The 23,729-nt window shown below is 36.3% G+C and overlaps 1 protein-coding gene across 2 annotated transcripts in view; it reads right to left on the reverse strand.

Moving 5' to 3' along the window:
- Positions 1–23,729, reverse strand: part of LOC114648143 (metabotropic glutamate receptor 4-like) — a 983,563-nt gene that overhangs the window by 169,209 nt on the left and 790,625 nt on the right. The gene's annotated exons all lie outside the window — the stretch shown is intronic.

A 23,729-nucleotide genomic window follows, 5' to 3' on the forward strand; every position in this document is an offset into this window, starting at 1 on the left:
TGGAGCCCTCCGGGAGTCCGAGGCACCGCTGTCACCACCTAGCGCTCTGGAGGAGGTAATGTTCTGGCCATATTTCCTCCCCTGGTACTTCCGGCGTGGAGGTGTCCTAGCCGGACAAGGGCCCCAGCATGACAAAGTAAATTAGACCAATCCAACTCTTACCTATGTTGTTTGGACAATTTATATCTCGGATAGAGTGTGTTTACTGTAATCAAACATCTTATATGCTTTTAACAAAGTTATCCTGGTGTGTTTAGATGTTGTTCAAAAGTCAATGAAGTTTAATTGGAACATCAACAAGATTGGAAAAGTGCACAAAAAATTAAATTAAACGTTCAGTGAACTACACTGAGCTTAAAGCACTGCTGTGTATGGCAAGAAATGGTACAGAAATAAATACTGTAAGAATTACACAATTTCCATAAATTGATGGTCAATAACCCTTTCTAGTTCCCTGGCAAAGGATGACCCTATTATCTTTCTGTGCCATGGCAGTGATTGCTAGCATTGGCTGTATTCTGTTCAGAGCTAATTGCTTTCCGTCTGATGTTGCATTCTGTTTTTCAGGAATCCAACAGCAGAGGCTGAGTGGAACTGGTCAGGCGTTGCTTCAAATTGAGTTATGTTTAAACTTGCACTAATGGAAGTAGATGGGACTTGATTTTTCCTCACTTCTACATCGATCTAGGTGATAACAGCAGGCAAAGTCCCATTGATGTTCAAATTGTAACGAAAGGGAAATAGCACAAGAAAGAAGCTGGTGTCTGGTTAAGGAGGCCCCATCAAGCAGTCTAGAGCTAACTCGGCGGAAACCAGCTGATGGTATGTATGATTGCAAAATTGGCAAAAATATATAAAAAACAGTCAAATCCTTCAACATTTATATCATATTTAAGAAGCAAAAGATTTCTACTATTGTTGCATCATGCCAAGAACAATAAAATATTTTGTAAGCAAACCTAAAATGATAAGAAATGTAAAACTGCCAATTTTCATTTTCAATCTGCCTCCCTTCTCAAAGAAGTTTACACGTAGGGTACAATTTGTTCTCATTTTTAATGGGTGCATCACTGCATGTACGATCCTTGCTTGCAGAGACAGTTTGTTTTTTGATTCTCTGCCTGGACAAGCTCTGATAATTGAGCTGTCTCTTGTAAGTTCTACTCTGCTCAAGGATATTACCATCAAACTCTACACTGAAGGATTGATGAATAATTTACCTACCATTAATGAATATATCAAGTCATTTAGGTTATATTTATTTCATGAAATGTATTTTTTCAAACTATATTTTAAATTAGCAGCATGGTGGAGCAATACTAAGTACTGCTGCCTCACAGATCCACCATCCCGGGCTTGCAATCAGAACGCAATTGTTGTTGGTCTGGAATTAGTGTTCTGTCAGTGCTGATGTGGACTTTACCTCCCATATGCCATACATTGTTTTGCTAATTGGCAGTTTTAAAGTGACCCTCTCTGAGTGTGAATGGGCTCTATGACGGACTAGTGTCCCATCCAACTGGCTCATTTCTTCTGCCCAGTGTAGATAAGATAGCCTGACACCTATGAAATACTAAAATGAACTGTGAAAATTTGAAAATTATATGTTATGTTAGATTTGCTTTATTGAGGGCAATAAAAATTCTGTTATCATATTGGCATACAGTATTAAAACAGTTAAACTAAACTACTGTATATGGTATAATACTGGGAGCATTTAGTGTGTAGTCCTGCATAAAGACATTTTAGACTGTTTTAATGAAGTATCAAGAAGGAACAAGAAAGATAGAAACCAGGATGCGCCATGGAGGTGATCATGGGAGACCAGGGAAGAGCAAAGGGATTATAAGAGAACCAAATCTACAGGCCTCAATTTAGGACTATAAAGAAGACAAACAACTTGGAGGCTCAAATGTAAGCCCAAATGTAAGAGGAACTTTACTCAAAAGGAGGAATAGAACTTCAAATATTTGTGTAGCCTATGGAAAAACACTTGTGAATAAAACACACTAGCATGGCAGGGTTCAGTATGATCTCAGATTTCCAGTCTTTTGGTTTATCAAACGACCTAATTCATTCAGAAATATCCTGTATTTGATGCATACATTATGTTTTTTGGCAAAATTCTGTCTTAGTTATTTTTACGAGGGTAAATCAAAAAGTAAATACAATTTAAAAATTACATGGTAACTGCAACAGATAGAAACTAACGCAATATAACACATTCAAGACGGTTTATGGGTAGTGCAAAGGAGCTCAGAAGTTAAACATGATGATCGTACAGTTAGTACTGTATTTTATAAAATAACTGTGTAACAATGATCACCTTTTAAGCTTGTTATTGTACAGGGATGGCAATATCCCTGCCCATACATGATATACCTGCCACCCATTTGCTTCAGATGCTTGTGTGTGCAGTCTGATCCTAGATGAGGTAAAACGCTAATTTTAGTATCTTTTAACTTTACTTTCCAACTGTACACTAAATGGATTGAACACAATGACCTCATCCATTAAGTAAAACATTCCTGATCAGCAGTAGTTATTAGTGCTGCATTATTATTCAAAGAATCTGACAGAAATCAAAGCAGGTACACAGAAAGAAAGCAAGGAAAGTGGGTTCACAAGACAGAAATGTGCCTGCATAGCCCATAATAAAGACATTTAATGCATTGTGCTTCACTTCTTGAACGAGTACTTTGTGTCCCTAATTCTAGTAGCATTTCTCCACTCTGCAGATGAACTCTCATTAGAAGGCTTTGCATGTTGCCTTTCCTCTTCTCTCCAACTCACATCTATATACACACATCACCAAACTCATTATTACAATGCTGTTTTTGATGTAATTTTTAGTTATTACTCTATATTTGATGATTGCATTATATTGATGCATATTCTGCTGAAATGCCATTATGGCAGGAAAAGTGCTTTCCGATGACAGACAACATGAAAGGCCCACTGGAAAACAATAATTGACTCTCCGCTCAATTGCTTCCAAAGTTGAATGCTCTTTACGTGGTAATGGCTAAAGATGCTTCAACAGCCTTACTTTTCTCACACACTCTCAAGATGTGGAGAGGTCATTTCCACAGTCTTCAAAATGTGGAGGATCCCAGCAGATGAGACCAACTTTTTGAAAAGCCAAAAAATGACTTATAATACTTTTTATGGAATCCTGACCTGCAGGTTCTAGGTCCTTTTTCGTAGAATGTTTCTTATTGTTTAAACCTTTTTGAGGTTTTCCCAAAATGGAAGAACATTGATATCTGAAATGGTAACTTGGAAGAAATGAGGAAGAAAACTCAACTGTGAGGAAGGTCATTTATTGTACATTTCCTAAATAAGATGTTCACCCTTAATTTGCAATTTGATATTTCAAGATATTTGACTGCAGGCACTGTTAAATCCCACTTTGGGTCAATAAACGATACTGTATAAATGCAAATGATAATTTATATATCCTTTCTATTGAGATCATCTTCCTTAGGAATATGTAGCAGAAATATATCTGTATAGGGTGGCTCAGAAGCACAGGATCCAATGAGCTGGGTTTGAATTTATCTTCTACTCATTGTCCTTGTGGAGTCTGAACTTTCTCTTCATATTTGCATGGGTTTTGCTCCAGGTACAGTGATCCCTCGCTATATCGCGCTTCGCCTTTCGCGGCTTCACTCTATCGCGGATTTTATATGTAAGCATATTTAAATATATATTGCGGATTTTTTGCTGGTTCGCGGATTTCTGCGGACAATGGGTCTTTTAATTTCTGGTACATGCTTCCTCAGTTGGTTTGCCCAGTTGATTTCATACAAGGGACGCTATTGGCAGATGGCTGAGAAGCTACCCAACTTACTTTTCTTTCTCTCTCTCTTGCGCTGACTATCTGTGATCCTGACGTAGGGGGTGTGAGCAGGGGGGCTGTTCGCACACCTAGACGATACCGACGCTCGTCTAAAAATGCTGAAAGATTATCTTCACGTTGCTACCTTCTGTGTGCAGCTTTTAAGTATGCTGCACGGTGCTTCGCATACTTAAAAGCTCAAAGGGCACGTATTGATTTTTGACTTTGTCTCTCTCTCTCTCTCTTCCTGCTCCTGACGGAGGGGGTGTGAGCTGCTGCCTTCAACAGCTTTGTACCAGCGGTGCTTCGCATACTTAAGCCAAACAGCCCTACTGATTTGTTTGCTTTACTCTCTGTTTCCTTTGAAGATGAAGATATGTTTGCATTCTTTTAATTGTGAGACAGAACTGTCATCTCTGTCTTGTCATGGAGCACAGTTTAAACTTTTGAAAAAGAGACAAATGTTTGTTTGCAGTGTTTGAATAACGTTCCTGTCTCTCTACAACCTCCTGTGTTTCTGCGCAAATCTGTGACCCAAGCATGACAATATAAAAATAACCATATAAACATATGGTTTCTACTTCGCGGATTTTCTTATTTCGCGGGTGGCTCTGGAACGCAACCCCCACGATGGAGGAGGGATTACTGTATTATATTTGTCTTCCTACATCACTAAAGACTTGCAGATTAGGCTATTTGGCATTTCCAAACTGTGCCTGTGTGAGTGTAGGTGTGTGCCTTTCTGTGCCCTGAGATAAACTGATACCCCATTTAGGGCTGTTTCCTGCAATCCTCTCAGTGATACTGGGATAGTTTCTTGCCACCCTGTAACCCTGAATTGGTTTAAGTGGGTATGTTCATGTCATATCCTACTATATAAAAGTGGTCGGGATTGTCCTTCCGTCCCGTGAGTGCAAAGCGTAGCGGTATTCCGCTTATCACAGACTTACTACTTGCGGCTTGCGGTACGAAGCGACGCCATGTGAGCAGAGTTCTTGTGCTCCCATCGTTCCCTTGCTTTTGTGCGCGATGCGCTGGAAAAATAGACAAAATTATGTCTCTGGAAATAATTAATGTTGGTGGAGTACAAATGCCTCACCGCGTAGTAAATATCTGGGGAGATGGTGCTTGCTTATTCTCATCTATAGCTTATTTAGTGCATGAAACTCCGTCTTTAGCGGTACAGATTCTGGCTGACATTGTACGACATGTTTTAAGTAATTGGTCAAGGTTTCAGCCATTTACAATGATGCCGTCAGGAATCTCTTATACAAATGAGCTTCAGTATCTCACTGAAATGTCAAAGTCTCAAACTTATGGTACCATTTCTGAGCTAATGGCAGCAGGAGAGTTGTTCCCCTATGAGTTTTAAGTATATTATTATGGAGTCCTACACTCCAAGTTTGGACAGGCACTCGAGGGGATAAAAAAACTTAGGTTTTCAGGAGATGTTATGAATGGGCACTTTAATGTTCTCATTCCCTACACTTACATGCCTGATGTACACATGGAGCACACACAAATTGAGGATAAAAGTCGGTCGCCTTAAAAGGCGGGTGAGCCTAGTCTATATATAAGCCCTGTGACAAGTTGGCTTCCTCCCCAGGGATGTCTCCTGCCTTGTGACCTTGATTTTGACCTGAATTGAAAATAAAGCCAAGGATGCCAAGAAGTAGAAAAGGTGTGCAAAAATAAAGCCACAAGGATCGAAAATAGCATACACAAAGAGAACCAAAGTCTGGCTGCACTACTTGGCCTGGCTAAATACAGTACTTGGCCTCTATTTATTGCATTTTCCTACATATAATGCATACCTGCCAAACTATTTCCCCATTTTAATGAAAGTCTGGCCTATCTTCCTCCTGCCAGTTGAACCCTTGCTAAAGCCTTACTCCAGACTCCTTACTCCATTGCCCCAGGCCCAGAAAGTCCCAGAAAAGAACTAGGTCCGAGAGCCTATCTATTATTTCTGTGGTTAAGAAAGAGCAAGAAAACACTTAGAGTCATCCTGCTAGTGGCCCCAGGTAATCCTGCAATCTTGGATAATGCCAGACAATTTCCCAGTTACCTGTCTATCATAAAGAGGAGCAGGTAGCCATGTATTAGTTAACAGGTCTACAAACTGCCACTTATTGGCTGGGAGGACATCTGACTTACACTCCATCATTCTCACACTGTTCTCCATTCATATTCATACCTTAGGAGTAAATAATTCCTGGTAACCATCCACTATAATGAATAGGTTAGACCACCACTTTCAGTAGTGGTCTAGTATCACTGGCAAAATTATTATCACTTGTGCACAACCCATTAGGACATCTTATGATTTGCCTCCTGTTATCTACAACATTAAACTGCTTGCACTTGTGGTACTTAATGGATACTCTATTACTAATATCACTCTATATATAAAATCCAACGTCTGTCTGTCTGTATGTCTGTCCACTTTTCACGAGAGAACTACTTAACAAATTTAGATTGGGTTTTTTTCTATAATTTGCTTGAACATTCCGGTTGATTTTGTGATGTCTCTCATTGCGCTATGTTTCATAGTTCGCTTGTGGTACCAATTTATTTGCGCAAATCTGAGAGAAATGCGGGGCGAGAGGAGGGGGGCAGGGCCCTCCTCATTCACATGCCAGCCTGATATGTTACATCCGCTTAGCTAGTGAACGAGAGAATTAATTGACAGATTTAGATCAAGGTTTTTTCTAATTTGCTTGAACATTCTGGTTGATTTTGCAAATTCTCTCATTGCTCTATGAATTATAGTTCGCTTGCAGGAGCGATATATTCTCGTTAATCCGAGACAGAGGCTGCGGACCAAGATGAGGAGGAAGCGTGATGTCAGGAGTAGGGAACTGGGCGGGGCCTCCTCACTGTCATTTTTCACTTCTATGTGGGCAAAGCCACGGGGGAAGGCTAGTATATAAGTATATTATGTCCAGTATACAAATCCGTGCCGGAAGATCAAACTCTGTCAAAATTTGCACAGCAATGCACACACAGCAAAACTCTCCTTCATGTGGTTGGTTGATGCTATGAATTTGTGTTTAGTGGGTTCATTATATCATTTCAATATAACATGTATGCATGTAAACTTTGCTCTTACAATTTGTTCTGATTAAAACAGTAAATATTTATATTTGTTCAGGTTTAATATGATATATTCTAGCTATGTGTTTATTGTTATTGATTTCTACACAAAATCTAATATTATTTTCATTGATAAATGAGATCTAGCAGAGGGAAATTGTAAATATTAAAACATACTTGCTATCTGTATTGTTTGTATGTGACATAAAGTCACATCTGTTAGGTAGTTTGACATAAAATGTTATGTTTTGATTGTTTAAAAAGCCTAATAATGTTGTCAGTCTACCAGAACCATGAAAACCATCTGACTGATGAAAATATGAACACCACACATGGGATAAGACCTTCACCAAACTGCATTAAAATGAATATGGAGTATTCATATAGACCTGGCCCACCCTGTGTCAAGTGCTGCTGAACTGTGAAAACTGAACTGGATTCAACAAGTCTGTAATTCTTATGTAACATTATGTTATGTTATGTTATTTTATGTTATGTTAATACATGGATCCTAAAATATGCTCAGAGGTCATGAAAATAAAACCAACCACATCTCAGAAATTGAACACAAGTGCAGTGGTGAGGATTGTGGGATCCCTGAAAGGTCAGCTTTTGGGTAAGACAGTCCCACCTACTCTTGAGCAAAATAAGTAATTACCAATTTAAGTTATTAAAATGTTTATAGCAAACCTCAGCTTTGTCTTCTTTAACATCAATTTCAATTTTCTATCATAGGTTCAATGTAAGTGCTTATCTAGATAAATATTGCTTCTTGTAGTATGTGAAATTGTCTTACTGCCGGTTGCTGCAAGCCTGTTTACTGCAGTGTTCTCTATACCCTTGGGTTTGTTTGCACTTGTCTAACCTGAACTTCAGAGATTAGCAATGGGGCTTTATTATTATCATCTGTATTCAAACAGGGACAGTTTGTTGCTGTTGTTTTTTTAATTATGAGCTTGTACTTCAGGTTTGAGCTTTTCCCCTTCGAGGTCATGCATCAAACAGTGGTGAAGAGGTGAGAAAAGTCCCTTAAATGTGGCCAGAGTAATTAAAAAAAGAGAGATAAATTTTAGGAATGCATTGTTCGCAAGATGTTATGCTGCATCTTGGTCTTTATCTACCACTGACAAAGATCACACTGTATTTAAAAAAGCCACCAAGGAAGGAAAATGTGCTCCTTCACTTTCAAGGAGGTTTAGAACCCTGGTGTGGAAAAGAACAAGTAGTAAGTAGAAAACAATTTTTTCAGTTGTTTGCTACATGTTTCACTGTTCATTAATAAAATAGGAACAGATATTAGTTAGTTAATGTTTACATCATGGAAGTCTGCATACATACAGGCAAATTGTGATATGGCCCTACCAGAATTCCCATAATGCTACTGAGCCTCTGCAATGTAGGACACTTGATTTATTAATAAGTATTCTGTAATTCTTATTTAATTGCATTTTCTACTGTATTTAGACCTGATGATGGGTTGTTGGAATATATTGATTCATTGAGTTGTTTGCTTTATAGGTTTATTGGGTTATTATTTTAATCTGAAATCAGACTTTCTTGTTTTATTATAGACATGTTCAAAAAGCTACTTTCTACATTAAAATAGCCCTAATGCTGACTTTATGTGTTTTGGGATTTTTTTATGTTGCTACTTCATTGTCTTCATATGAATTTCTCTGGTCAGTGATCATATAGTGATCAATAAGTTGCTACTGAGGCCATAAAAAAATTGCATTTAATTGTGAAAATAAAACACAAACCTACAGCATTGACCATGTTTTACATTACTCCAAATTCAATGAATGCCTTTTTTGAATGGCCTTGTTATTTAATTGTTGTATTTTATATTATTGAATGGGGTGAGAGGTCAATGTTATGTCATAACTCATCTAATTCTGACAGGATTTGCTTAGAACTGTCCCACTTAGAAGGTACTGACATGAAATTTACTACTGGGAAGCTCAGATTTCCTGTCCATCTCATAGCATATTCAATGTCTTTTTGTATTTAATGAGTGCTGGCTCAAAATGCCATAACAATTTTACAAGTAAAAATACAATCATAAACTTTACAGATGACTAATTGCATAATGCATGCACATAAAGATATAGAGTAATTTAAACACAAAGCAATTCCAAAGTGATTACCATTAATGGATTCTAACTATTTATCTCCATCGATCATGTCATTGAGCTACGGTTGAGCTACAGCCGGTAGAATTCAGCACAATATGCTTCCACTCACTCATCTTTATCGAACGAGCAGAACGGGCACACAAAACCTAAACTTGAAAGGTCATTAAAAGAGAAAAAATTGACCAGGAATAAAATTACATTTTACTGATGCCATTGTTAGTTCCAAGCATATTAAAGTATGACAGTATTTTTGTACTTTAATTGGCAGCTATTACTTTTAGGCAAGGATGTCACAGTGTTTAGAGCTGCTGCTTCACACCTCCAAGAGATCAAATCCAAATCCAGTCATTGTTTGTGTCTGTGTGACTTTGTTACATTCAGATCGCATTTATTATCCTTCCTTTTCACTCCGTTTATTGTGAAGAGAGTCACAGTGACAACATGCTAAGCTAGACGGACATGGACACCTTATCCTTGGCAGCTTCTTTTAACTTCCCTCCGATTGCAATTCCCAGATCAAGCTTTGGTTTTAGCTTTGAAAGATTATGGTGAACAATTTAATGAATCTCTGGAAATGACCTTGGGTCATGACAACAACAATTCTTTTATTTTGCCCTTTAAGAAAAACTATTTTAGTTTTCTGGAACGTTTTCAGATAAATGTGTCCAATAGGACATGCTTTTCGTCGTGTTTAACATGACAATTGCTGCCAAGATAGTCCCTGGTCTCCAACCACGGTGAATTGTGATAAGTGAATTCAGAAACGGATGGATGGACTCCTATTCATATTTTATCACCATTAATATTGTTATGGTGCCTCTGTATAATCTAAAAGAATGAAATCACTTTAACACTTTAATATTTAATTTAATTGACTAATTATAGAGCCAGCCATGCATTGATTTTGTGAGTATCCTGGGATGAAAGGAAAATTTTCAGTAATGAATGGACGGTCTTTGGAATTAAATGTTAAATACAAATTAGGATTTTGTGGGCATCAATTGTCGTGTATACATTGGGCAAATTTACAGCCAAGTTTTTCTTATTGTATGCATTATTCATTTTCAAATGAACTGTTTTTTTTGCCTCATCTTATTTTGTAAAGGTAAATTTGACATGTTTTCAGAAACTGCCCTGTCAATGCAGCAGAATGTTAGATTACACATACTGTAGTTCTGACATTTTACTATACTAACAGGATATGAGATCTTCATCTGGGACAGACATTAAGATAGAAGAAGTGGGGATTACTAAATTTCATGTTTGGGAACATTGCTTTATTTCTTTTTCTTTAATCTAACATTGAACATTTATACTGCTCTAATATATAATGTATCTGCACCCATTCTGAATACTGGACTAAGACAAATCCTACAGCGAAGGAAAAATGGAGGCATAAATGAATACATTTTAAAATCAGGCTTAGACATTATGGTCAATACATATTAAAGAAATTAGAATCTCAAAATTGAAATATGCAACTCTAAAACCATCACCATAACACTTTGAGGTAATGTCCAATAGATGCTGTCTGCAGGCTCAAGCTCCACAATGTGTTTTCCTATCAGCGCTTCTACTTTTTCTTTCTTTCCTTTCTCCCAGTAATGTCCATTCTGCATTGATTTTAAAGGCACCTGTCATCTAATCTGATCTGTGCAATCATAGACTGAAAGTTCTGTCTGTAGCAAGAAAGAGAGTTTTATTCAGAAAACTGTGAAGCAAGAGCTCATTACACAATGGGCACATTTTGTTTTTTGAGTTTTTTTCTTTTTCCTTGACACAGTTCATTTCTTGTTCACGTTGACAGCCAGTATCTCCAATTTAAATCAATCTCTCCAGTACCTTTGGAGCTTTGTGTTTTACATGATAGCATATAAAAGCTGTTAAACCTGAACTGCTTGTTATAAGTGAGCTTTCTTCATTTACTGTAATTCATTTCAGATAATTTAATTTTATTAGATCAATCATTTAATCAATTTAAGCAGCAGAATAGTTCATTATCCGGTGTGCCCATAGACTCATTAAAACAGTTAAGTGATTTGTTCTTATGAACCTCAGATTGACAGAAAACTCAGACTAAAGTGATATGAAACCTGTTACATATATGCAAGAAAGACTTCTCAAAACCTGACCATATTTGATAATGTTCTGTGAAAGCATTAAAAGGAACTTCAACCAGGCTATGTTCTTCTCATTATGGTAATCTCAAAAAAAGAAACGTGCACTTAAGGGCCCAGGTCCTTTTCATAGTATCCTGTCGATTTAAGAGTTCAAAAATGTTATTGTCATGTGTCACTCATTTAGAGATTACTGAAACCTCCTGATCCAGTTTACTGTGAAGTACACTATGGAATATCAGTTATCATTTAATTAAGATGTTAGTCACTCTTTACGTCACATGGCACCTCCATAGTGAGCACTGCACAAAGCCAATAAATCAACTGGTGCCTTCATAAGCACTCTATAAAGATCTACAACGTAAATAACCTTTCACTTATTTTACAAACTTATTAATTCTATCAATGGGTTGCAGGGCAGTTCAAGATTCTCCAGTAGCATCAGGAGCAAGATAAGAATGAACCATGGATAAGATGACAGTCCACTGCAGGGCACACTCGGTCAATCCCACCTTGACATCCTCTCATATGAGCCTGATAGTGTATGTTGACTTTGTGTATTTTAACTGACCGCAAACCAACCCAAGGTTTATTTTTGTCTGTGGACTGGAGTTTTTATTATCCTTTCATTTGGCTCAATGGTAATTTTAATACATATAGAGACCATTCCAGTAAAAAGTATACACCCCTTGGAAGTGTTCGCATTTAACTGTTATACAACATTAATTAACAGAAAATGCCTCTTAATGTCAAAGTGAAAACAAATCTGTTCAAATTATTATGAATTTTTCTTGTTTTACATTTGACATTAATTTAGATCACTTTGCAGAGATCTGTTTTTACTTTGACGTTAAGAGTATTTTCTGTTGATCTCTGTCAAAAAAGTTATATTAAATCCGTTTTCAATGGATTTCAATCTTGTAACAATAACATTTGAAAACTTCCAAGGGATGAATAATTTTTATAGCCACTGTATAGTGTTAGGTCCCACTTATGGTAATCATTTTGGGACTGTCTTGCTTTACAGCTTGTTTAAACAAATTTGCATCTCTATGTGTATTTATTATGTAATTAGTAAATGGCAAAATGGTAATTGCATTTTAGCTGTAAACTTGTTACAGCATTTTGAGTCTGCACTCAGTGCTATACAAAAATAAACTTAATTGCATTGAATTGAATATGAGGACAGTTGGTTGCCACTAATTAACCTAATATACACATCTTTTAAATGTGGGAACAAGTCAGAGGATCCAGAGACGTCTCCCAGAGATAACAAGAGAATATGTCACCTCAACGTCAATGCTCAGTGCCTCAGGTTGTGAGGCAACAGGACTGTGTTAACAGATGACTTGAAATTTTGTAACTGCATCCTTCAGTACAGCACTATCAAAAAATCTTTGTAAAGAATAAATTTAAAAAACAGTCATTATTAGCACCTCTCATATCGAACACTGTATTAAACAAACCAATATGAAGGTAAAAACATAAAAGGTAAAGAGAGCAGATAGCAGATCCATATTCACAAGTGTAACCTTCTATGTCGACAAAAGAGACACTCTCTAATTGCAGTCCTGTAGACCAGTGACCACTAGTTCTCAACAGTTTTGGCCTTGGGGCCTGAATCGTACACATTAGCATATAACAGTACATACATATTCAACATTTAAATACTGCATACATAATAGATGAAATACGCACAATACTCAGCCAAAAATAATCAGGTGTTTAATATTGAATCAAGACTAAAGTTTTTAATGGGTAACCTGGGCTTGTCTGAGTTTGACAAGTTTGCCAAAATTAAGAGGTGAGTGAAGAGAGTGCTGGGAGGAATATGTCTTAGTTTGCAGGTGTCTGACTCATCTAGATTTTCAGTTCACATATCTATTGCACAAGGCAAGACAAGGTCTTCTGCAATAGTATGACAGCTGTGACCTTTTTCATGTTTGGCAATTTGATGTGCAATGAGACAATGCCCTGAGTCCCTGCTGGATTATATGAAGTCTCAAGATTTACATTTTTTCATTTAAAAAAGTCAAACAATTTACTTCTGTAAGAAGCATGTTTTGTTTCCAAATGTCTTTATAACTTAAGGCTTTGTACTTTCGTTCATTGTACCACACCATAGATAACGTACAACGGCCATTGCTCGCTCTGCTACACGGTAAAAGTAAATCCATACCTTAACAAATCTGTGTTGTATGTTATTTAATATTCCTGTTTGGTTCAGGTATTTGGGATGAATTTTATGTTGATATGGAATTGGAAGAGTTCAGAGTAGGTGATGCTACAGGACATTAGAGGAACTTGTCCATGTCCATTGGTTCTGTTAATGAAGCATGTGATGTATAACAGGTTATCATCTGCACAGAACTGGACTTATACCAGTCATTTCAATTTCCCAGCATGCAGAGGCAAAATATCCATTTGACTTGGTGCAGAACCTAAATATTCAATCAGTAGCCATCTAAAACACTAAAGCAATGACTGTTTTTTTGCTTTAAAATTTAAGCATACAATTTATCTTGGGCATCTGGCGATTCCACTGCTTGAGAAACACCACTGTAGACCAAACAATCAAACAAATGCAATGTAGGATCAGAATCTGAGTGTGGTGCCTACCATCAGCAAAGGCACAAGTTCACATGTGTACATATTACAATGAAACTCATAACTTGCATGTCTCCTCATAATACTTACAGTGATACAATACCAACAAAAGACACACACAATCCTGAAAAAACATAACATACTGTATATTGTACTCCCTCCTTATCTCTAAATATCTTTATATATACTAAGTGACCCCCGGGGGCATGCTTCACGCTAGCCACTTCGCGTCTCTGCAGCTCGCATTGTGAAGGGGGGGGGGTTTGAATACACGCTAAGGAGATATGGACAGATCAGGTGCTGGCTGTCTGCTAGCTGCTACCGAGCTGCGTGATCTGCATGTCGTGCTGCATGTCGATCATTTAAAAGCCTGTACAGCAGCTGTCCTTCTGTCTCACTTCCTTGTCTCGTGGGAAGTTAAAGTGTCTCCGAGAAATTGTTTGCAAGTAGGGCGTGGCGTGCAAGAAGTCTTGCGGGACTTCAAAGTGTCTCTCCGAGATGATCACGTCTTGACCCAAGATTTTTTTATATAATAGATAGATATAAAGGTTGGGTGAATTGGTGACACTAAATTGGCCAAACTGTTAGTGGACCTTATGTTGGCCTGGTCCTTTTTCCAGGGCTATTTCCTGCTTAACATTCAGTGTTACCAAGATAGGCTTCTGCCCACTGCAACCCCAAATAGAATTTTGAAGCTTTGAGAATGTTACATTATGTAACTTAAATAACCAGACTTTCACTAATTTTTTTTCAGTAAGTCATCACTAGAAAGTTTCAGCCTTGCTTTTTTGACAATGGCAATCTTATAAAGTTGAGGTTCACAAAAAGGCCTCAAGTACCTATCAATGACATTGCTTCCCATTAGTAAGCATTAACGTACCTACACATCATTGCCAATGGCACATCAAGAAATTTCACAGTGAAGTTATAATTACACAGTTGAATACATGTAGAAATGCAAATAAGCTTTATTTAATTTAAATTATAATTAGGATTCATTAAATTTCATTACAGGTGCTGCTCATTATTACATTAAAAATAGTCCTTTTAGTTGTATCAAGCAAAAGACAATGTTGGTGTCACTTTGTCCACTAATACCACTTCTAGTCCTGACACTTTTCTTAACTGGGCATGGTGATTAATATAGTCTTTATGCTGTATGTTTGTATTAATCTTTTATTTTTGTATATATCACGGAATCAGATCTCAAATAGTGTTGTTATGACAATAGAATATTTACTTGGATTGCTTTTTAGTGCTCCTGTGAGGAATGATGAAAATATCTAAAAGGAGAAAAGGCCTTCCTGATCTGAATCCAGAATAGGCCAAAACTTAAAAGTTGCCCATTATGGCTAGGTGTGCACTGTTGGCTGTCTATCACTTGGATGCCAATGTTGATATAAAAACACAGCACAATGCTGTGATGAGTTTTTTTTTTTAATATACTAATTTCCCACAAGACTTTGCTGTTGTTTTCATAACAGCTGTTTTGCATTTTGACCTGTACAAAATATTGCTTGAGCCCTGGGACTATGTCTTCATTTCTGAAATTTGATCCAGTTTTCTTGTGTGCTACTAAACATAGTACAATAAGCATAATATCTTAAGGTTTAGCTCCAGTAGTAATTTAAGTGAAGAGATAAACTTGAAGAAGTGGTTTATTCACTATGTCAAACGTGGGATTAGTACATTTTCAGCAATACACATTTGCATTATTTTCTGTGATTTCACTTTACACATTAGTGTAACTCTCTACAATCCTTTACCAGATGAATCCTCTTGAAGGTGCCATTTGGAGGGTTTCTATCTCTGTTTTTGATAGCTTCTTTTCCTCTCACAAAAAGATTTCTAAAGTATGAGAGGCTTTTATTAGCTCATATCTTTTCTCAAATACTTTCCCTCCCTTCAGCAAATCCACAGAGTTGCTCCAGAGCTCAAATTTCTTTCCAGCATAATAGACAGTTTCTCTGGCCTATGGTTCTAAGCAACTCCCATATGTTGTTAGTTTCCATTTTTTATATCAATTGAAGAAATGTACTTTAGAATTGACAAGGGGTGAATGAATTGACATAGTAATGCAAGAATATGTGTTCCTTATTTCTTCTTTGCTCCCTAAATGAATAAAAGGTACTTACCACTTCAGTGTGGAGGCAGGGCAATCAATACTCTTATAGGGCAATGAAAAACACAAGTGGAGTCTGACTTATGAATTCAAAAGCTTCCCAGTTTTTTAAATCTTTAAAAAATGCACATCAATATCTTAGAGCTGCCACACAACCTGACAGGATGAGGAGACTATCTATCTATCTATCTATCTATCTATCTATCTATCTATCTATCTATCTATCTATCTATCTATCTATCTATCTATCTATCTATCTGTCTGTCTGTCTGTCTGTCTGTCTGTCTGTCTGTCTGTCTGTCTGTCTGTCTGTCTGTCTGTCTGTCTGTCTGTCTGTCTGTGTGTCAGTGTTTGCAGACTTTGATATAAGAAATGTTTTCTACCTGCTTTTCTGCTTTTCAACATTTCTCAGTGCCTACGGTACAGATAAGCTCTATATTTTCTGTGTACCTGACATATTTTAAAGAAACCAGGCTTACTATTATGAAGAAAAGTGAAAGGTTTGTTTATCTTCATTTACTGTTAATAAAATAGATTAGTGTGTCATTTGTTGCAGTTGGGTCTCATCAAGTCAAGTCAAGTGGCTTTATTGTTACACCATTCATACACAATAATACAGCATATAGTGGCACAAAATAATGTTCCCCATGACCACGGCACACCATATATATATACATAAACTCAGAACACGTGCAAGACAGGTAAAGAATTATACTATACTATACTATAAATAATACAATACTATAAATAATATAAAAGCCAATAATAAATACAAGGTAAGTGAATAAATAGTAATAATAAGTCAGATGTTGACTTTGCTCAGCATGTTCATTTGACTAAACAATATTAAGATGGATACTTTACTGTTGTCATATTATATTAACAAATCAATGTAAAACATCTGAGCCTATATGCTGTGAAGAATGCTATTCAAGAATAAATAAACTGAATTATAGGCTGCATCTCCTGATAAAGCCTGAAATGTAGAAAAATGGTCTTATATAATGGATTGATGAATAGAGTTTGTGCCTGCACCCTCCGGTTTTGCAGTCTTAGTATACAATTACAGCAGCTGGGAATGGCCCAAAACACCTTCCCAACACAAAACTATTAACAATAATCAAAAAACTCTAATGGATACAAGAGTACTTCACAAAAGGGAACTACGTAAGACTTGCTAAGGATCTAGCTAATGCCAAAGTGCTCAAGCAGAGTCAACAAGAGCCTTAAACAGAGCTCTCAGATCATGCCTAACAGCCCTAAACCAGTAATTAATGGGGAAAGGGACAAATAATAGAAAAATGTAGACAAAGAGAAAAGAAGTGAGCAGGGCTAAATTATAAAAATCAAAGACTATAAAAGACTACCAAACAAAAACACAATTGTAATATCATATGCTGTGAAGGCGTGTTTTATTCTTAACTGTTTTTTGATTGAACATGATAAGTAGTTTTTTTCAACTTGAAGACTTGAAGAGATAGATAGATAGATAGATAGATAGATAGATAGATAGATAGATAGATAGATAGATAGATAGATAGATAGATAGATAGATAGATAGATAGATAGATAGATCCCAAATGTAAAATGTGCTGAAGTGGTCCAACAGCGGACAGATGCAGTATACACAAAAATGTTGAAAATAAGCTATGTCTAAAAAAACAAATAAAAATGCAAATAAACGCTGATAGTGAATTTTAAATTATCATTTAGTAATGGGTGCAGTGGTGGCTCTGAGGCTAAGGATCTGCGCTGGTATCCCGAAGGTTGCCAGTTCGAATCCCCGTCACTGCCAAAAGAGATCCTACTCTGCTGGGCCCCTGAGCAAGGCCCTTAACCTTTAATTGCTCCAGGGGCGCTGTACAATGGCTGACCCTGCGCTCTGACCCCCAAGGGGTATGCGAAAACTAACAAATTCCTAATACAAGAAATTGTATAAGGTGAAATAAAGAACAAAAAAAAAAAACAGTGATTCTTGCCACCAAGTTCTTTCTCATGTTGGGTCGCTGCATACATGACTGTGAGGGTTTAGGTTTGAATTTGAACCCACACTAGCAACTAGGAGCATATCTGAGTTTAATTACAATATGTTTAAAATGAGATTTTTCCAAGCTTTGTTTTTGAAGTGAATGCAACATAGAAGAAATCATGTAAGTCCACCCAAAATGGGAATTTCTGCTCATCAGGTGTCACCAGTGTTTCACTAACATTGAAAAGAATGTCAAAAATGAAAGCAGCTTACTTTGCCTTGTGCAGAGTATTGCCTAGAGAGACTCCTGCAGCTCCCAAAACCTTTTAGTAAACAAGTTCACAGAACTGATGAATTAGCAACTTTATTATTTATTACTGATTTAGGCACATTTATGCTCAAAATAAACTAACTAAAACACTAGAACTGCTGAAAACAAACAACATATCTTCCATCTATGTCCTGTTACAAACACAATGAAACTACTCTCGCTGTTTAGATAGAAATGTTGCAAATACTCATCCTACTTTTCTGTCAGAGTCAGAAACACGTAGACTGCAACCTGGGGGCCATGCAGTAAGATGCTTGTGCTAAGAAACTTGATTTTTTTTCGTGATGGACTGCTGGCATACACTGAGTGGTAGTAGCGGAAGTGGTTTTGTTCAGTAAAAACTGACTGAAATTAACAGAAATGAAATTTAGATGAATTCTTAATGGAGTTTTGTGAACAGGGCATATCTGATTCCTGCAAAAAACAGCAAACGGCTAAAAAAAATACACAAAATATGGTATTAGATAACAATGGAAAGAAAAAATTGCCCCAGAAAGTCTGCCTGATAAGCAAAATAATGATTTAATTTGGAAAATAGACTGGCAGCTTTTGTCAGAAACGGAGAGTTTTATGATAGAGGAAAAAAAGATGCAAAGATGGGATAGAGAAAAAGAGTACAAAAATAATTAAATGAGCCAACTATCTAAAAGGAAGAATTGCAAAAATTAATTAAACAGTCTGATTGCCTAAAAAGACAGAGCAAAAGTGAAACTTTCTATGTTAAGTGTTCTGCTATTAGATAAACCAGTTCAATAGGACAGAAGGCCCAGTTTACACATTATGGTCTTTATTTTGTGTGAAGAAAGGAAATGCTATTTGTAAAAGTATTGTTTCATTATAATGACAACTCCATAGAATACGACTGCACACCCAATCTAAGAGATTATAGGAAATATCCAAATGGTTTTGTTTTTTTTTTTCTTTATGGAATTACCAAAAAACCTCAACATAAAATTGCCAAATACTGGTGTATCAGGGACTCTCCTTCAGACTGTAGCAATCTGTACTCAGATAATTAGAAAAGTTAATGAGACAAAACCATAAACATGAAAACTTATTTAAAAATCAAATATTATATTAATGTTCTTTTATCAAATATAACTTTCTTTTTAACCAAAGATGGTTCAGGATGCATTTGCAAAAATCTCAATTCAGAATTATAACCATCTCAAAAGCAGCCAGCCAGACTTTAAAGAATCTTATCTTGGTGTTCTGGTTTTTCACAAGCATGTCTGAATTTGATCTCTCGGATGTCATACTTCTGGCTGAGTAGTGGAGTGAATATAAACAAATAGTTTTTCTCTGTCATTATATGTCTTAATTAGAGGCCTTGGCGCACAAGGGCTCTTCTGTAGATGGTAGAGATTGCAAGAGAAAACTAACTTCTCAGGTTTTGTTAAAATGAAAATCTGCAGTACTCTGTCAGATGATTTCCAACAAGGTGTAATTACTGTAATTTCTAAAACTGAAGCTAGAACTTGTGAGTAAATACATGTCATTGATATAATAAGGAACAGTGGAACAGACAAAACACTGCGTTACCAAATTTCTTGTTATTTTTCAGCTTGAAATTAACAGTCATGTTGTTATTCTTTTTCAGATAAATGCACTTCTCCTATGCATCCATCCATCCATCCATCCATCCATCCATCCATCCATTTTCTAATCCTTTTATCTAGTTCAGGTTTGCAAGGAGCCAGGGACTACTCCACCAGCATAGAGCTAACACTGAACAAGACAGTAGTCCATCTCAGTACACACTTTCTCATAAACCCATACTCACTCATAAGGGGCCCATTCAAAATCGTCAATTGACCTAACCTAGGTGTCCTTGGGATGTAGAAGAACAATCTAAATATGTGGAGAAAAACTCTGTGGAACATATTTTGGCAACACTGAGTTCAAGGGATGAAACTATCGTGGACAGGACATCAGTGTAAAACCATATATACTATACAGTAAATAAAAAGGACGACATACTGACCAAACAGGAAAAGAAGGCATCAAGCCCTGAAGGAAAAGGATACACTAGGGGGAAACAAGATTTCAAGAAACGGAAGTGAGAATCACAGTAACTACTGTACTGTGAAAGAGGCAGAGTCTCCAGGTCATGTGTAGCCTTTTTATTTGGAGTTTTAATGCCATTGGAAGAAGCTGACATGTATGTCGTCAAAAGGAAATCTTCTATGTTGGCCATGGTTTACCATGGATTTCATCTGCATTGTACTGTATATAACAAGCATTCGTATCTAGAAATAGATTATTCTACCAGCCTCTAACTAGTCTAGCCTTGCCTAACATATCCTAACCTAGACTACCATAGATAGATAGATAGATCATTTATAGTAGTTTAACATTTGAATTTTACTAGCCTAATTCAATCAAAGGTCCTGTGAGATAAATTCCTATACCTTCTTGATTGTTAACATTTGGCTTTATTTAGTAATTAAGTTGTCTGAAATAGATGCTTTATTTGAATACTGATGGTAGAACTGGTTTTGAGTCTCTATTAATAATTTTCCTTGGTTTTGTTGATTGTCATTCTTATCTTCCATTTTTAATTGAGTAATGGAGGAAAGGATGAATCTTGTAAAAGATGACAAGATGAGTGTCTCAATTTATGAGAGAACTTGATATAAAAGGTGTATGAAAGCCAGACAGCTAAATGTAAAATTACCAGTTAGAAGCCACTTTTTGGGTAATGCAGCAGTAGAACTACTTCTAAATATATATTTATTTTGAAGTTAAATAAACCTAAGCGCTGAATTTATGCATGTTTATATTAGGAGGCAAGAGCACAAGTATTATGTAATCTCTGTGATAACTCTCTTAGGATGATTTTGCCTTTATTTCTGCATTTAATAAAAGTCCTCAATGCTCAGAGTATTTTGTTAAAAAGTCAGTACGTCTGTCTTTAATACAACAAAGATATCACAAAGTATACCACACTAACTTCTATTGCTGATCAAGAACCAAATTTGTACAAAAAAATGGAGTAACGTTTATTCGTGAAACTGTGAGGCAGGATGACATCAGTCCCATATAAGCTGATTGCCAGATAATTCACAAAAGAAAGCAATGGCAGGAGTGACCTTGGTTCTATTAGCTGCAATTAAATTGTTATAAACTATTTAAGGTGTGCATTGCCCTATGGTCATAAATCCTTCTGCACACTTTTGCTCCCCATGTACCCATGCAAATTCCATTCTTTTAGATGAACATAAGAAGTAAAACTTCAAAAGCTCCAAGACATCAGCTCCTTTTCATCTGGCTTATGATGGATGAAGAGCTCCTGCAGCACTAGAGTTTAAAAGCTTCGTCCTGCGCTGTCATCACAGCCCAGGGACAGATGCAAACTGAACAAACTCTCTTTATCATTTCAAGAGCAATGAAAGTGAATCTAAAGATATTTATACAAAACTGGAAACATAAAAAAATCAGCTACAGCAAAGTGAATTTCCAAAATAAATAAAATAAAAAGACACACATTAAAATGGAACATCACAGGACTGAGATCTAAAGTCAGTGAATTAACAAACTTCTATAGGCCAGGAAATGACAGTGTGGACAAAGAAGGTATAAAATTCAGGGTTTGAGGCTACTCCAAGGCCTGAGCATTGTATCAACTGACTTAAATGTAATTCAGACTGAAAACTTAACTTTAATTTCCTGCTCATAGTAATGGCTTTTTCAAAACAGACACAGCAGCAATCCACATACTTGTTTCTTTCTTTGCTGCCTGCTCAGATTGGACAATAACTGTTACAGTGCCCATTCTAACCAAAGGGCAAATTTAATATTGTCAACTATCCAAACCCAAGACTGAATTCAGGCAGAATGCTAAATTGCTCTTTAAAGCAAGTGCAGGTCCCTAGGAAAGGTGTTTACTATCAGGAGGAGGCTGGTACATAAACAGTGATTCTCCTGCAGTACATTGAATAATACAAATAGGGGTATTGTTGTCTTGCATGTTATTTACATATTGAATACAATATTACATTTATTGCAATATCTTTCATTTTTTTAACTAGACTCGTCTGTTATGGTAATTTATGAAAGTACTCAAAAAATAGTTCATTTTTTATTTTATTAAATATAGAAATTTAACTTCATTTATTTGTGAAGCTTCTCCTACTAATAACATTTGAAATAATATTATCATTTGCATGGAATAATGCAATCTTCATTTCTTGTTTTCTTAGTTTCAACTTTAAATCCTAAGATTCTTTGTTGCAATATTCACCTTACAGATATGTGTACTAGTAATTATTAACCTGGACTTTAATAAACAAAAGGACAGTTTTGTGTCTATGCATATGTTGTGAACCATTTGCTTTATATATTCATACATTTCCAAAGCCACTGAATCCAATTTAAAGTTACAGCAAGCTGTATCCTATCCTTTGAAGTGCCGTGTCCAAGGTAATAAACACCACAGATAGGGTGCCACTACTATCATAGGTAAATGACATAATGCTATAATCCGGCCTCTTTTAAATAGTTTTTATGTGCCTTTTTCATGGCTAGAGTGGCTCCTGTTTGGAGTTCTATTTATGTTTGAAGACAATGGTGATATTTGTCGTCATTTTCAAAGTGTACTCAATAGTTGTGAAAACTGTTCCCATCTTCCTGTGACACAATTATTATTCACAATGGGCACTTCTATTTTTTGAGTTTTGCGTATACGTTTGTATGTTAATTTGACCCATGGATGACTGGGAATTTGTGGCATGTGATGTCATGAAAGAAAGTTTATAAAGGTAGGCACCTTCCTGGTTATCTGAGATTACGGATAGAACCATATGAGAATTATAGGGTGTGTTTTTTTTTTTGTGTTTTCTGGTAAAGTAAATTTTTGTTACACATTATAAATTAAAAATTGAAGCCTTTGTTTTGGTCCTGACAATAGACTGATTAGATTTTTTATGTAAAATTGTTTCAGTTGTCACACAAATGCTCTTGGGAGGCAGTCCCAAGACCATGGCTTGGCGTTGAATATTAATACCTTTTCTCCTCTGTCTACAGAACTCCAGGAGAAAAGTCCAGATAAACCAATTACTTCCTCCTGACACTGAACTCACTTCCGGCTCCGCTGTTGACATCACACCACTTCCTTCCTACTAACACACCCTTCTTCTTCCTCCACTATTAAAGCCTGGTGTCTTCACTTCCGCTTAGTCCCAGTTTTGGAACTTGAAGAGATCAGTCCTTATAGATTACTCTTATTTCCTCACAATATATGGGATAGATCCCTAAATCTTTTTGATTTGTCGTGTTCTTTCTTATACATTTTAGAACACAATTTCCTGAGTCAAATTATTATATACCATAACTGTAAAAAAATAACTTTCACTTGAAAAATATCAAACTTATCATTTAACCCCTTAAATAACAGCATGTATGCATTTTATCACACTCATCAAGTGGCACATTGGCCACCTCTCCGGGCTGAACTTTCTTAATGTGTTTTTCTTTTTTTCTAAGTATTGCACAATGTTTCAATATCTTCAT

This window comes from Erpetoichthys calabaricus, chromosome 3 (genome assembly GCF_900747795.2).
Source record: "Erpetoichthys calabaricus chromosome 3, fErpCal1.3, whole genome shotgun sequence".
NCBI lineage: Eukaryota > Metazoa > Chordata > Cladistia > Polypteriformes > Polypteridae > Erpetoichthys > Erpetoichthys calabaricus.